At 38.9% G+C, this 16,087-nt stretch overlaps 1 protein-coding gene and 1 long non-coding RNA gene across 3 annotated transcripts in view; both read right to left on the bottom strand.

The window, feature by feature from the left end:
* Nucleotides 1-16,087, bottom strand: part of LOC124310541 (arylsulfatase J) — an 876,378-nt gene that overhangs the window by 404,347 nt on the left and 455,944 nt on the right. The gene's annotated exons all lie outside the window — the stretch shown is intronic.
* On the bottom strand, nucleotides 14,971-15,924 carry LOC124310545 (uncharacterized). Its single transcript, XR_006909692.1, has 2 exons — nucleotides 15,361-15,924; nucleotides 14,971-15,069 (listed from the first exon to the last, which is right to left on the bottom strand). It is a non-coding gene; the product is annotated as an uncharacterized LOC124310545 (long non-coding RNA).

Below are 16,087 nucleotides of genomic sequence, written 5' to 3'. Positions count from 1 at the left end.
CCAAATATTACGCTTGTCGGCAACAAGTCCAAATTTCATTACACACCCGGTGACCCGACCACGTACCGACAAACCAACCAAAGCACGCGATTTACCGTGCTCCCTCCTCAAGGGACATGGCCAATCACATTCCCCAAATTAGCAAAACCATACGCCACAACGGGTATAAAAGTCGAGTGCAAAGGTATCTCGACATCTATCATCTATCGTATATCGTCACTATACACAGACTAGATCAGTTATTCCGTCCGAATCCGGACGCATCCGTACATTCGCTTGGCGGACCATGACATCTCACCGAGGAGCTAGCAGTCGACACAACCCTACGATCACGAGACAGGGACTGGTCACTCCGAAGATCCTCGAACACCACTCTCAATTGAAGGAGGGTATTCAACGTATGTAAGGAATTTCGTCTCTTTTTAATAAAAGTCCTCAGGTATTAGGGAGCCGTGTCTGAAAAAAGGCCAGCATAGCGACTGACGCTGAAACTCATATACGGTGATCGTCTCGGAATCCTCTGACCCATAGGTAGGGCCCCTGAACCTGTAAAGAGCTTCCTGCATTGCGACAGGCTGTCTTGATACAGGCGACGGTATAATTGCGTAGAATTCCCGTCCTTCTGACCACCATGCTATCACGTAAATAATATTCTGTCTTGCCGTTTGCGAAACGAATCATTATCAATACCAAATAATAACTCGTCAACGACGATTTTCTATCGTAAAATACCCTCCTTCTGACCACCACGCTATCACGAAAATAATATTCTGTCTTGCCGTTTGCGAAACGAATCATTATTAATACCAAATAATAACTCGTCAACTACGATTTTCTATCGTCAAATACCGTCCTTCTGACGACCACGCTATTACGAAATAATATCTCGTCTTGCCGTTTACGAGACGAAGCATTATCACAACCTAATAATAAATCGTCAACGTCGATCTCCATCGTCAAAGTTTATTGAAATTTTAGCATGTGTGAAGTTATCACACGAGTCAAATAAGAGAAACCAATTCCTTCTCATCTTACAACAATATTTCTTGACATTACAGAAAAAGTCAATTCACGACATTCTTTCCTGTCACACATCCCACTTCTTCGGGACAAAAATATTTAATTATTCCTAAACAAAAGGATTTCTTTTTTGAAAACAAATTTCTCGCCTCACAATTCCGTCAATTGTTGTGATTACTCTGTGTCTTGCTTCCCAAGCACGGAACAAGCTTGACCCTCAACCGTTCATACGGCCTGTGATGATGGGTTTATTCCACTTGTGCCATTGCACATGAGAGTGATGAAACAACTTCTTAGGCTGCTTCGAAAACCAACTTAAAGGGTCAAACTCTAGCAACCTCTTCGAGGAGCTCATTAAATAATTAACAAATAAATATTTTCCACCTTTTTTCCGAGTCCAGAGACCGAAACCCGCCTTTCTACTTACGAGACAAGAAATTCATGAAACAATTATAATACTCGAGTTTATGTAAAATCACCGCGTTATTTCATATCACGTATAAATAGATCGCGATATTCGTCGCATAAATAAACTCGAAACGTTTTACAGTATGCACCGATAAAATGATTTTAAGTTTGATAATTATTTTTAAAACTAAAGCTGAACACTAAGAAAAAAATGTTTCGAAGATGACATAATTTTTTCGAAGAACTAAAAGTATCAGTATACAAAAAATGTTTTTAAAAGTTGAATAATTTTCATGAAAAGACTAAAACTTCTCCTTCGCGTGATACTCAAAAATTTCGATGAATGATGAATTTTCAGTCAAAGCGGTGGTATTTATCGAAAAGACTTGTTCCTCTTTCTTTTAGCTAAATTATAGATAAAAACAATTCTTCCTCGCTCTTTAATTCAAAAATAATAGAAAATTACACTCGGAGGCCGATCCGGCTGGGTCCCTAAGTTCAAATGTTGAAATAAAATCAGCTATGTTACACGAAAACTCATTTACTTCAGGTAAATTCGCCTCAAACTCTTACCCACCACCCAATTTTTTTCTCCTCGCGAGTTATAGAGAAAAAAAGATTGCCGCTTGGTTTAGGATGTATAGGTAACTCATGATAACTTATATCGAAATTAATTCATACACAATATATTTATATTTTCATAAAAGTATACAAATCAATGACACAATACATTTACATTTCCATAAAAGTATACAAACCTTGAAACTCACAAGAAATATTGCGACACCCTGTCGCTAATCCATCGTTGAAAAATCAGACGTTCACAAAATTAAATAACTTGCGTTCTGAATTCGCCGGGTACAAGTGCAGTTTACAAAATTAATCCCTTATACTCGAGATTTGCGAGAGTCAGTAGCATTGCCGTACGATACGCGCGCCCGGCTTAGGTACAGTCTTCGATTAAAACAAGGTTTCTACGTTTGAAATTCTGAGGATTCATAACGAGCGACACTTGCGATACCACTCAGCTCAAGTGCACCCCTTAGCTGAAGGAAGTTAATCACGTCCAGTTTCAAAACTGATGGGTGCACAAAAAAATCAAGTATGAACCTTTTACCACCATACTTCGTTCTCAAAACTGATGGTTTCTACGTCTGAAATTCTTGGGACTCATAAGGAGCGATACTCGCCATACCACTTAGTTTAAGTGCACCCCCTTAGCCGAAGAAAAGTTAGTCACGTACGGTTTCATACTAATGGGTATACAAAAAAATCAAGTATTACCTTTTTCCTAACATACTTCGTTCTCAAAACTAATGGTTTCTACGTCAGAAATACTTAGGACTCATAAAGAGCGATACTCACCATACCACTTCGTTCAAGTGCACCCCCTTCAGCAGAAGAAAAGTTAGTCATGTACAGCGTGAGAAAAAAATTCACTTAGCTCAAGTAAATGTTGCTAGTTTATCTTTAAAAAGTTTACAGTTATGTACGCATGTTGCCTTTTTGAACGGGTTCGAGTAAGTTAGGTGAAAGCCGCGCTGGAGGCTCATTGTCCTCGTGCGATTCCGGGGTGAAAACTCATTAGATTGTTACGTCCAGCGTACCACCTTTCTCTATTATCCTACTCGCTAACTCTTCCATAGTTCTTATAATAATATCATCGTCGCTGTGCTGTCCTCTTATCTCTATTTAGCCTCACGCTACTCACTATCGCTCTTATTCACCTAATTCCATTCCCTTGCTTCAGAATCCGCACACCATTTCTACACTCGTACATTTGGTCTCTGGAGACACTCCTGATCTAACTCTCAATACCGTCACATCTAGATCTCATATATCTTTCGCACAGCCCACTTCATTCTTACCGCTATTTCAACTTCTACGCAATAAACACATAATCGTTATATCAAATATACCCAAGTTTATTCAACACTTATCCCAACTTCCGGTTGTCTAGTACGTAAAAGCGAAGCCGAACCTGTTTGTTCATACCGCTCGGGAGTAAACCCCCTTCATGGACGTAACGAGAGATACCTGAAGCCTGTGACCCTTTTCATGTGCCAATATGTTATACGCCCCCACGCTCCTCATGGTCCGCCTATATGATATATAACGGCTCGCACAATGAGAGTATAGTCATTCGCTTTACTATCGTCGTTATTAAAAGTTTGATTTTTTCAATCATAATAAAATATGAATAAACAAGTATGTGCTGATCTCGGTGAGAAGATGGAGAGTGCATACAACTTTGTAACATTATAAGCATTTGAATATGGGCGGGAATGTTTCGGATTTGACTCGACTGAAGGGAAGTAATCTCTGACCAGTGTGGTGGAACGAGCGATAAATCCGGAGCATAAAAAGCGAAGCAAGGGACTCTGCGAGAAGATGCCAAACTGAAGAGTCCTCCAACGAAATCCTCCGCAGTAGTCGAAATTTCAGTTTTGTTAGAAGTTCAATAGTTCAGTTATTCACAATACGAATTTCACCGAATATTTGGTATCTTTCCGGTCCTTGCTGCTATTGTCGCAAATTCAACGTGTGCAAGCTCCGAATCCAACTGGTACATCAGAACAGAGATCAGTAGTAACGAAGTCTGCGAAACCTGAAGCTGCCCACCAGAATTCTAACTAGCTACCTAACGAGAGCAAAGGATAGAACAAGAACAGAAACGGCAAGTGACTCGCATGTTGCAGAAGCAGAATTTGACTAGGAACAGCATTTGAAGACCAAGAGAAGGAAAGCATTTCATTTTGGCGTATTGTGCATAGAAGGCGTATTTTAAGTTGTGTGAATGTTTGGACGAATGAATGACTATTGATTATTTATATTTACACTTTTATTTCTACCATTTTATTTCAACCAGTTTATCTTTACAAGTTCATCTTTACAATTTTGTCTGTGCTATCTTACCTCTAATTTATTTATTTTATCGAATCATTATTGTGAAGAATAAAGTGTCACAACTTGCTATGCCCACTACCTCTAACCGAAGGAAACAGATCTACTATCGTTAGGTGGAAAAATATCTGTTTCGAAAATATGTACCTCATAAACACTGTCTTGAACAAACCGAAGGTGCGTTTGAGCGAAAAATTTCAACATCAAAATACGCTCTCACTGATGCAATCGTGCCAGGTGAAATCTTAAGAACTTTGTACCTTCGTAGGCGGTGGCATCGGTAGCAGCAGCAGCAACGTATGTGATTGGGTGCGGTGGAGTTATATTAATAGCGCTATTCAAAGCAGAATCCATACCGGCATCGTTACGAATCTGCAACATCGCGATTTACATGAATTTTTAGTGGATGTTGGAGTTGTTGCCGCTGAACATTTAAAAACTCCAATGCAGGAAAATTGAGGTAATGTGAAAGTATATGTAATTCTTGGAGCTAAATTCGGAAATGTAAAAGGTGAGGCTGTGAGTGTCGAAACAAAATATTTCATCAGTTGCAACGGCATTATTTTTCCAAGGACCGACCTGGAAAAATCGTTCACAAATCAAATGATCGAGCGGCTGCTCAGCAAAGTTGAAGACTTTGAGCATCGTGATTCTGGGTAGAGTCTGCGGGAAATAGTCGATGCTGTGGTAATATGAGCTCCCATGATCCTCTTCGTGTTGGAATTTCCACGTTTGTGAAGCAGCCCAAGGATATTACAGACAAAAAAGTGGTGCTCAACACCCAGAATGAGCGATGTTTCCTGTGAGCCGCAATTGCAGCTCGCCACCCCACGCTCGTCAATTCAACCAAAACTAGCACCTACAAGCCATTGATCGAAGAACTCGACTGCACATGTATGAATTTCACCACGACTCTGCGCGACGTGGATAAATTTGAAAAACTGAATAATTTAAAAATAAATGTATACGGGGTCAAGGTAAAACCTTGTAAATGTGTCTCAGTACAGGGGGGGAGCGTCATCGTTCTTCTGCATCTGAGTCAAAATTGGATAAGCCAGAATGATGTTGCCATTCACTTGCTCATGGTTGGAAGTCATGTGGACGACAACGTTGACATAGACAATTTCATACCTCGATTCAACTTTGCTTGGATTAGCAATCTATCGCGGTAAGTAGGCAGTCAAGTTTCAAAATGTAAGACTAAACAGTTCTTTGGTGACAGATGCCTATTCCACTTTGAAGTCAAGAACAGCTATGAAAATCACAGGATAGATTGCAGTCTATCCAACAAAGTTTGAATGGTGTTTCCGAAAGAGAAATATTGAAATTTTCAAATTTTAGAAACAAAATAATTTCACCATTCATTGTTTATGCGAATCTCGAATGTATATTAAAGCCATCTGTGAATGGATCTCGAGCTCATATCCAGTACAGTGCAGAATACTACGTGCATCGCGCGTATGAATGATACACTGTCGGGGTATCACAGTAAACGTGGAGTTGACTGCGTGTATTGGTTTGTCAATCAGTTGTGTGAATTAGCTGTACAAGTAGAAACGATTATAAAAAAACATTGTTCCAATAGAGAGTCTTAGCCGAGTGCAGCGCGATCGTGCGCGAAATTGTTATATCTGCGAGAAACCTTTCTTGCAGGAGGACAAGAAATGCTACGATCATTGTCATTTCACAGGTGAATATTGCGGCCCCGCTCACAACGGGTGCAATTTAAATTTCCAGAAGACACTCACCATTCCGGTGGTGTTTCACAATTTGTCGGGTTACGATTCCCATTTTGTAATAAAATCTTTAGTTTCGAAGAGAATCGGTGGAATAACTCTACTGCCGGTTAACAAAGAAAAATATATCTCGTTAACGCAAATGGTCGATGGAACTTTCATGAGCTTGAGAGTCATAAATTCGTTGCGGTTTATGGCGAGTAGCGTGGAGAAATTGGTCTCGTATATCGATGCGGCGGATAAAGGGATAACTCATTCGTTTTACCGCGACCCCAAAAAATTCGAGTTGACTCGTAAAGGTGTTTTCCCATATGAGTACGTTGATAGTTGGAAAAAACTGGATGAATTAGAATGACCGCGTAAACAAGATTTCTATTCCACCCTCAACGATTCGCACGTAACGGAGGATGATCATCAGCACACGAAAAACGTTTGTGGTAAATTCTATACGTTAGGTGAGTACTCGGCTTTATTTTTCAAAACAAACGTCCTTTTGCTTACCGATATATTTGAAAATTTCCGCAGTAGTTGTATGAATTCGTACGAGTTAGACCCCCTGCATTACTACACCGCACCGGGGCTTGCATTTAATGCTGTGCTAAAGCATACCAGGGTCAATCTTCAAATCTTAGATGACCCCCAAATGGTGTTGTCTATCGAGAGAAGCGTACGAGGTGGTGTGGCGCAGTGTTCGAATCGCTTCGCCCAAGCGAATGATCGGATTATGGGGGCTAATGTCGGTCCTAGAAAAGAGGAATCATACTTAACGTATTTCGATGTGAACAACCTGTACAGTGTGGCTATGAGTAAGCATTTACCCCTTGATTCTTTCGAGTGGTGTGACAACAAAGAGATTCAGGTATTCCATTTTCGATGATTCGCCAGTTAGATACATTCTCGAGGTCGACTTGGATTACCCAGTATTCAGGCCGTTGGCCAGTATATATAGTCAAAGTTGCCGCTCGTGCGACTCGTCAGCCGCCAGAGGCGCGCTTGGGACCTTTCCCCTCTCTCGAAAACCGTTGACACGCTGTGGCGTTAGCCAGAGATCTCGCGACGCCCGATTTACATGGACGTGCGAGAGAAAATAAAGAAAACCATAACCATTAACAATGAGTTTGAGTAACCTACGAAAAAATAAACAAGTTAAAGAGAAAAAACGTGCCAAGCACACGACTAAACAAGAGCTGCACGTAACACCGGGTAAAATTGCACGAGGCGCATAAAGATCTACCGCTCTGCCCTGAACATTTTATACCTCCAGGTAGCAAATCGGCAAGACTTGCAACCACACTACTACCGAAAAATGAATGCACCTTACACTATCGTAATTTGAAGCAGTGCTTAGCTTTCGGTATGATTGTGGTTGAAGTGCACGTGATTTCGAAAGTTGAAATCAAACAACAAATTTGAGACAAATTACAAACCAATGAACAACGTGGATTTTGCCAAAACCATGGAGAATTGCGAAAGCATAAAAATGTAAAATTGGTACGAAGATGGGAGGGTAAGGATGGGGCGAGGAGTCTGATAGCGAGTCGGAACTTCTATAGCTGCACCGTGTTCGATGAGAACATAATTGTCATCAAGATAAAAAGGTTGAGGGTCTATTTCAACAAAACCATTTACATCGACGCCACCATTCTAGACCTGTCCAAAATCGTACTATACGGTTTTCATTAGAATTACATTAGAAGTAAGTTTCATAATCAGGCCCAATTATTATATACCGATACTGACAGCTTCATATAGCAGTTCAACGTGTCCAACATCTACGAAATCGTCAAACGTGATGTAGATGAGCACTTTGATACCTCAGACTATCCCCTTGACAATGCATACGGATATACGATATCTCCCGGGTGAATAAGAAGCGTTTGGGTCTGATGAAGGATAGAAATAATGGTGAGATTATGACTGACTTTGTCGGCCTACGCACAAAACTCTCTGCATTTCAAACTATGGAGGATGTGGACAAGAAACGTGCAAAGGGGGTCAAAGGCTCAACCCTAAGAACAATCACGTTTGACGATTATAAGGAATGCCTGCTTCAACATGTAGATGTTATAAAGCCTCAGCACCTCATTAGAAATAGGAACCATACTGTCAATAGGATTGTACAAAACAAGTCGGCTTCAAGTTGGTGCGACGATAAGAGGTGGTTGCAGGATGGTGAAACGGAAACCCTACCTTGGGGTTTTGAATCAAAATTACCTGGAGTATTTAAAACCTCAGGTCAAAACCTGGGGTAGGGTATCTGGTGCCTCAAGATGATCGCGTCTTGTGTATATATCTATACATATTTTAGAGTGAAAACACTGTAAATATGTGTAAATATTTTGAGTATGTATAAGTATGAATAATTATTTAGTATTATCTAATTTTGATACTATCAGCCCCGTATCGGTAGATAGACCATCCACATTAGTGAAAAAAAGACAAATTCCGCGAGTGTGAATAATATGTGTATATACATAATATATATACATATGTAAGCTTTGTGGACATGTACACGCATACGCGCCTTCAAGGATTAGACCTCTGGGTGGTGGCGACACGAGATGGACAAGAAAAGAAGCTGGGGAGAGAATAGAAGAAGTTCAGATTGATAGAAAAGAAAGGAGCATGAACATTCAGTTGGACATTCTTTTTTTTTAGATTAGTCACCCACGTGGTGCTTTTCATTCATTTCATTATTAATTTTTTTGTTTTTGTTTTATCAGAATAAATTATGCCTTTTTTTTAGACGAATCACGGTCTGTTATTGTTTCCGTAACCCTTCGACATATTACAAATCAACAACTCTTAGTTTGTGGACAAGAGTAGAAGAAATGGCGAAACTACAATTTGGATGTGAATTGACTGCCGACGAGGACCCCAAGTCTATTACCATTATAATCAAATCCATAACCGATGAAGATGGAAAAAAATTCCACATTTCACAATGTTATCAGTCATACAAACAACATCCAGAAATTATAAAACTACCAGAATTCAGAAAAACTGCAAATACATTAAAAAAACGTGTTCAATGCAGAAATGTGTGGATAAAGCTAAATGATGAAATCCTAACGCTCTATAAAGATGAAAGTGGCAATATGGCAGTCAAAGACTTTCTGCTAGCAGATATTGCTACCCCGGAACAAACTGCACCAAGCACTGCTGCGAAACAAGTAGTTGAAAACTTAACGAAATTTCTTGAAAAATTTAGTGAGAGAGAAGAACCTACAAGAGAGGAAACAGAAATTTGAACAAACTGTGCGGAAAATTTGATTGAAAAAAGTGAGCGCAAACCAATGGTTACAGACATATAAAAGCGAATGTGATCGATCGTGTATTGGAAGTGACGTTGAAAAAATTGAAGCTCTGAGATTATTCTTGGATGATGGAGTAAAGGATTGGTTCAACTCTATGTTGATCGAACACACATTAAACTCCGAATGGAATAAATGGAAAGAAAATATTTTATCAACTTTTGCAGATAGAGGTTGGTCATCTGTCACTCTTGCAATAAACTACAAGTATTTCACCTGTTCAATTCTGGAGTATGCATTAAAAAAAGAACATTTATTATTGGAATCCAATAAAAATATGGATAACAGAACATTGGTAGATCTAATTGCTGATGGACTACCAACGTTCGTTAGAAACAAAATTGACAGACAGGACACCACAACTCCAGTTAAATTATTAAGTGAGTTAAGAATATATGAAAACATGAGAAAGAAATCAAACAAAGTAAATGAAAACAAACCATAGATGATGAAAACAGAAGCAAGATCCAATTTGAAACAGCCATGTGAAATTTATGAGAGCAGAGGATATAAAAACAGATATCACCATGAAGATTTGTGTTGGTTCAAAGAAGACAAACACAAAACCACTGAACAAAAAAGAATGACTAATACTATACTGGAAATTGACAACACAAAAGATCCAAAAAACTAGATTTCCCCACCCTAGTTGAGGTCAAGGTGATACTAAACGAAAATACTGAATGCAGAGGTATTTATGAATGCAGAGGTATTTATGATTCTGGTTCAAATATCATACTGATAAACTCCAAATTGGTGAAAATAATAAATTTAATGAAAGGAAACTTCATTAGCACAATAAAAACAATTAGTGGTAGGGGTAAAACTAATGGCTTAATAACAGTAAATGCAAATATACTCAACATTACAGATAAAATCAATGCATTTGTGTACAACAATGACGAATTCAATTATGATATGATCTTATCACTAGATACTAGAAAAAGATTTGGATTGACCCATGATAGGAATTTAAATATCCAATTACAAGAAGAAATAAAGTCCAAAGAAAATAATGATAATTTACCAAAAGATGAGTTATACATTAGAACAAAATTCAATAACAAAAACAACATACAAAGTAAAGAAGATCTTGAGATGAAAAATGAATCTGATTAATTTCAAGTAAATTTTAATGAGGGTATTAATATAGATGAATTCTCTTCGGATATGGAAGTTAAAAACTAACCAAAGAAGTAAGATAAATACCCTATTAGATAACTATAAAAGTATTTTCGCAAAGGACAAGTACGATGTGGGTAAAGTAAAGAATTACGAAGCTTCCATAGACCTACAAGTAGATAAATATTGCTACAAACGACCGTATAGATAGATGTTCGTTAGAAGATGAAGTGGAAACTGGAAAACAGGTAGCTCAATTATTGAAACGTAACTTAATTGAGGAATCCTGCAGCCCAGTCGCAGCACCATTCACATTGACTTATGGAAGAGATGAAGGAAAGAGGACTAGACTGTGTATCGATTCTAGAGATATAAATAAACTAATAGTACCCCAATCGCAACCCTTTCCCTTAATTGAGGATTTGATGGTTAAAACTATTATATGATTGCAAATTTTTGACAACGCTTGGCATAAACTCAGCTTTCTGGTCCATACCATTGTGAATTGGAGATCGTCAACAAACTGGATTTGTGACGCAAGAAGGTCATTATCAATGGACCTGCCTACCTTTTGAATTGAAAACGTCTCCGGCCATATTTCAAAGGATTTGAGTGAATATAATTCTAAAATACAACTTATCAAATTTCGTTATGAACTATATAGATGATTTAATGATTTTCTCAAGAACGTTCGACGAACATTTAGACCACTTAAAGAAATTACTATATACAATTATGGAAGAAGGATTCCGTCTTGAACTGACAAAATGCAGATTCGTAGCTAACTCAGTCAAATATTTTGGTCACATCATTATGGAAGATACTATAACTCCCTTGAAAGATAATCTAAAATCTATAATAGACTTCCCGACACCACAAAATAGGAAACAAATATGACAATTCCTAGGCAAAGTCAATTTCTATGGAAAATATATTCCCAACGTTTCAATACTGCTCGACCCTCCCCGCAACTTGCTGAGAAAGGATGTGAGATTCGATTGGTCTAATAATTGTGAAATTGCCTTCAGCAAAGTAAAAGAGTATTTGTGCTCGAAACCAATTCTGACCATCTATAACCATAAGGCTGAAACTTTTATCTGTACAGACGCGAGCATCAAAGGTATCGGATCTATCTTGAAACAGACACAGAAAGATGGTACGCAAAAACCCGTAGCATACTTTCCAATAAAATTAAGTGATTCACAAAAAGAGAAGAAAGCAATTTTCTTAGAATATCTAGCTATTAAGGAGAGCTTAAAATTCTGGCAACATTCGCTAATTGGTAATACATTCCTTGTCTACACAGACCACAAACCATTAGAAAATTCAAATATGGAAAACAGAACAGATGATGAATTGGGTGACATGACATTATATCTATCGCAATACAATTTCAAAATTAAAGACAATCCCGGAAAGGAAAACACGGAAGCTGACTGCCTCAGCAGAAATCCTGTTTACGAACACTATGAAAATGAGAAAGACAGATAAAAAAGGGTTCATTTTATAAGCATAGAAGATATAAAAAACGACCAGAGGCACAACACATGTTGAAAAAACAATAAGTACCTTATTATGGAAAATAACATCTATTGCAAAAAAAACAAAAAGAAAAGGAAAAAAATAGTCTTCAGTGAGAATTACAGTAAAATATTAATAAAGATAATCCATAAAAAATTCTGTCATATTGGGATTAATCAAATAGAAACAAAATAGAAACCATGTTATATAGCACCACATTTATCAAACATAAGAAAAATTTGCAAAATTTGTGATATCAGTTGTAACGTGGCATTCTTGATGCCCGTTACAAGGGGCTCCTTGAACCTTGGGCGGAATCAAAAATTTAGGAATTTCCGAAATTGAGTCGCGAAGTTTTTGGAAAAGAGCGCCAGGACTAGAGTCACGCATCCGAAACTACGAGAGGGGACACTTTAGCGACCAGCGTAAGATATTTCAGTTTTTTTTGTTTTTTTTATTTTTCGAGTTACAACGGCATCAGGCAAGAAGTCGACACCGAATTCGAGGAAAGTGCGAAGTGGCGGACTAGCGACAATTGCGAAGGAAGGATGTCGAGGCTGCGGAGGGGAGCCGACGCAGATCCCCGCATCGCGGGAATCCAAGGTGGACGCGATTCCCGCTGGCGGCCGGTGCGCCGCAGCCTCTTCCCCTTCACCCCGCCAACAATTGACCAGCGAACTTGCGACGGACCGACTAGCGACGAGGGAGCACCACGCTCACCGCCAAGACGTCATGGAGCTGCGCGGAGGACGAGATTGCGAGCTAGCTTTAAGTTCTGCGCGGCGATGCGATCGAAGGTGCGCGTCGAGTTGCGCGATCGACGAAATCGATGACGGATCGATTATTGCGTATTCTTGGGGGTATGACGTCACGTGTGGGATGGCGTACCGAGATCCGTGTTGCGGCAGGTGGTAGGTTTTTGAAACCACTCTAGTTCTGGCGGTCGTGATTAGTAGTCACGTTTTGGGCGAGTTTCGCGAAGCAATGGAGTCGCCCAAAAATCGCGAAGGGAATGGAAAGGGGGTTGCAAGGATGTAGAAGGTAAGCGCTGCTTCTATCCCCGCGATTGAATTTCGAGCATAATTGTGAAAAGGCTTGCCGAGTAACGGATAGCCGTTTTGGATTTGCGTTGTAGAAAAGTACTCGAAATTCTTTTGCCGATTCTCTTGCTTGATGACCGTAGCCTGAGTACGCGAGTTAGAGTAAAGTAAATTTTGAGTTTCTGAAAAAGTTGAGTAGAGTCACGGGTTTCAGTTGAATCTTTCTCGTTAGTGAAATCAAGTATAGCCGAATTTTGCTGTACCGGGTCGAGCCGCGTTATCGTTTTTTTTTTTGTGTCACCTCTCGAGTAGGTCGGGAAGTACCGAATTGGAGTGCTCGGATTAGCGGGTAACGTTTTGGAGGATTTTGAAAAGAATTAAGTTCGGATGCGTTGCGATTGCGTATAGTTTAAGTTACGTTTAGTTGCGCCTGCATTGAGTTCCGTACCCGTTATTTAAGATGAGGTAGTTTGAGTTGGGTTACTTTGAGCTTGTGTTTAGGTGAAGTTAAATGTAGTGGTGCTTGCGCTTAGTTAAGTTTACCTTTAGTTAAGATAGTGTTTAGTCGAGGTTAGGTGATGTATAGTCGAAATTGCCGTTGCGTTGCGCAACAGTTGAGACGAGAAGTTTGAGCATGGTGTTTTAAGTTGCGAGACCTGACGGCGCACCGTCGAATAATTAGTTTTAGTTTCATTTCGAGCAGTAATCGCCATGGAGAACAAATGGCGAATTTGCAAATTGAGAACTGCGTATGAGGATTTTGTGATCGTCGAGGGACGTTTTAGTTAGGGAGCCCCGAGCTCATTAGAGTGAGAAATAGAGTAGGTTACGTGTAATTTTCTATTTAGTTTTAGACTCGCGATGAGCGATTTTTGAATTATATTTTTTTTTTTGTTTTGTATCACCGCTATTGTGAAATATAAGATTTTATTTTACTTTTGTTAAATAGCATGTATATTTCGAGTGTCTCTCTCTCTCTCCAAAAATTACCCCTCCCCTCTCCGCGGTACTGAGCTATCGAGCATATGCCCCAGGAATAGCGTATTAATGATTTCGAGGCGTGTTAATCACGCCAGGCGCCCAACAAAAACTTTGCGATATTGTTTTAGATCCAGGGTACATCGTGGACGCCAAATTATTGTGCACGCGGTAGGTTCTCGGTCATTTTCTCCGAGTGACCGAAGAGCGGGAAAAATCCACGTCACACTGTATAAAAAACAAGACAAGACTAAGTGATAAATTTGGACCGATGTCACATCTAGGTCCAGCAGAAAGACCATTCCAAGTAATGTCCTTGGATATAATCGGTGGATTCGGTGGACAAAGATCGACTAAAAGATATCTACATCCACTAGTAGACCTCTTTATGAGATGTGCTTATATCTTATGCTCGAAAAACCAACTGGCTCAAGACTTCATAAAGTTAATTGAAAAGATTCCGAAAGAAAATGCGATTGAGGTACTACTCGAAGATCAATACCCAGCAATCAACTCAAAAGAATTCAAAAATCACCTTCAAGAGAGAAACATTGAATTAATTCTCACAGCGGTAGATGCCCCCTTTTCCAACGGACTAAACGAGAGCCTGAATCAAACCCTCGTAAATAGAATAAGATGTATGCTCAATAACGACTGTGAAAAGAAGGCTTGGTCGAAGATCGCAGAAGTATGTGTAAATGCATACAACAAAAAAGTTCATACCGTTACAGGATTCTCTCCTATATACCTGATGAATGGTGACTCCATGGACCTACTACCTTCGGAGTTGAAAATTATAAGCGACTGTTCTAAAAATCTAGAACAAGACCGAAAGATAGCACTGCTCAAATCAAAGAAATCACACGAATACAACAAAACTTTATTTGATAAAAACAGAATAAATTGAAAATGAAAGGTTCGTCGAAGTTCCGGTCAGGAAGAAGAAGAATTTAATAGTTGAAAAACGTGAATATACAAAATCGACGTTTCGGCCGGGCCCTGCCGACCATCCTCAGGAAATAAAATCTAAATAGTTAACAAAAAATAGGATGCTTCAACAAAACAATTCAGAGTTGAGAGCATGGAATATGTTTAACAATACAATATTTGTTGTTTTACAGAATTAAGTGAAAATTAAACAGTTTTAACGCAGCTGTCAAAGTGACAGTTTTAGGTTACGTGTCAAAATTTTGAAGATAGGTTAATCAGAGGAAAAAATTGGTTTAAGAGAAATGAAAATTTGTCAGAAAAAGCTTATTAATAATTTGGAAAAAGGAGATGGGAAGAGATTAAATTAATTTAGAAAAGATTACTCACAAAAAATGACAACCGGTACATGCTTAGATGTTGTTAGTGGTACAGCATTTCGGACGGAAGTGAAGGTTAGCGGGGATCAATCCGTAAATCTATGTTGTTGATCACGTGTGAAATTTGATCTGTGCTCGAAAGTCATGGAGTACAAAGGCAGTGACCAATCAGGAGTAAGGGGCGTTAATGTTTTGAGAACCAACGATAATGTAGACTAGAGAATGTTAGAGTATAGGTGGCTAAGATGTTCGATATCTGTACGTTTGTTAACCGAGTTCCTTTTGTTCTTAGAGATATGTATCATTTCTTTGATAATGCGTTTGTACCAATTCGGTTCTGTAGCAAGGGTTATAGAGTTGTTAAAATCGAAATTGTGACCCAGGGTCAAAGCGTGATCTGCTAAAGCGCATCTTTCAGTGACATGGCATTTGATATTAGAACGATGACCAGAAATTCTATTTTTTAGGTGTTGTGACGTTTGTCCAATATAACTCATGCTACAGTCTCGACATGGTATTTTATATACACAGTTGATTTTCTCTAAATTAGGAGTAACAGATTTAAGATGAGAAAAAAGAGACAGTTTGGCAGTATTAGATATTTTAAAAGTAATTTCAATTCCCTCGTTCTTAAGAATTTTTTGGATTTGGCTAGATAGATTTTCTATATACGGTATAGAGATAGAGTTTTTAAATTTATCATTAACATCAGTTGGATTGTTGGAGTCTACATTCCA

This window comes from Neodiprion virginianus, chromosome 1 (assembly GCF_021901495.1).
Source record: "Neodiprion virginianus isolate iyNeoVirg1 chromosome 1, iyNeoVirg1.1, whole genome shotgun sequence".
In the NCBI taxonomy this organism is placed as follows: Eukaryota; Metazoa; Arthropoda; class Insecta; order Hymenoptera; family Diprionidae; genus Neodiprion; species Neodiprion virginianus.
This window is presented reverse-complemented; position numbering and strand designations above follow the sequence as displayed.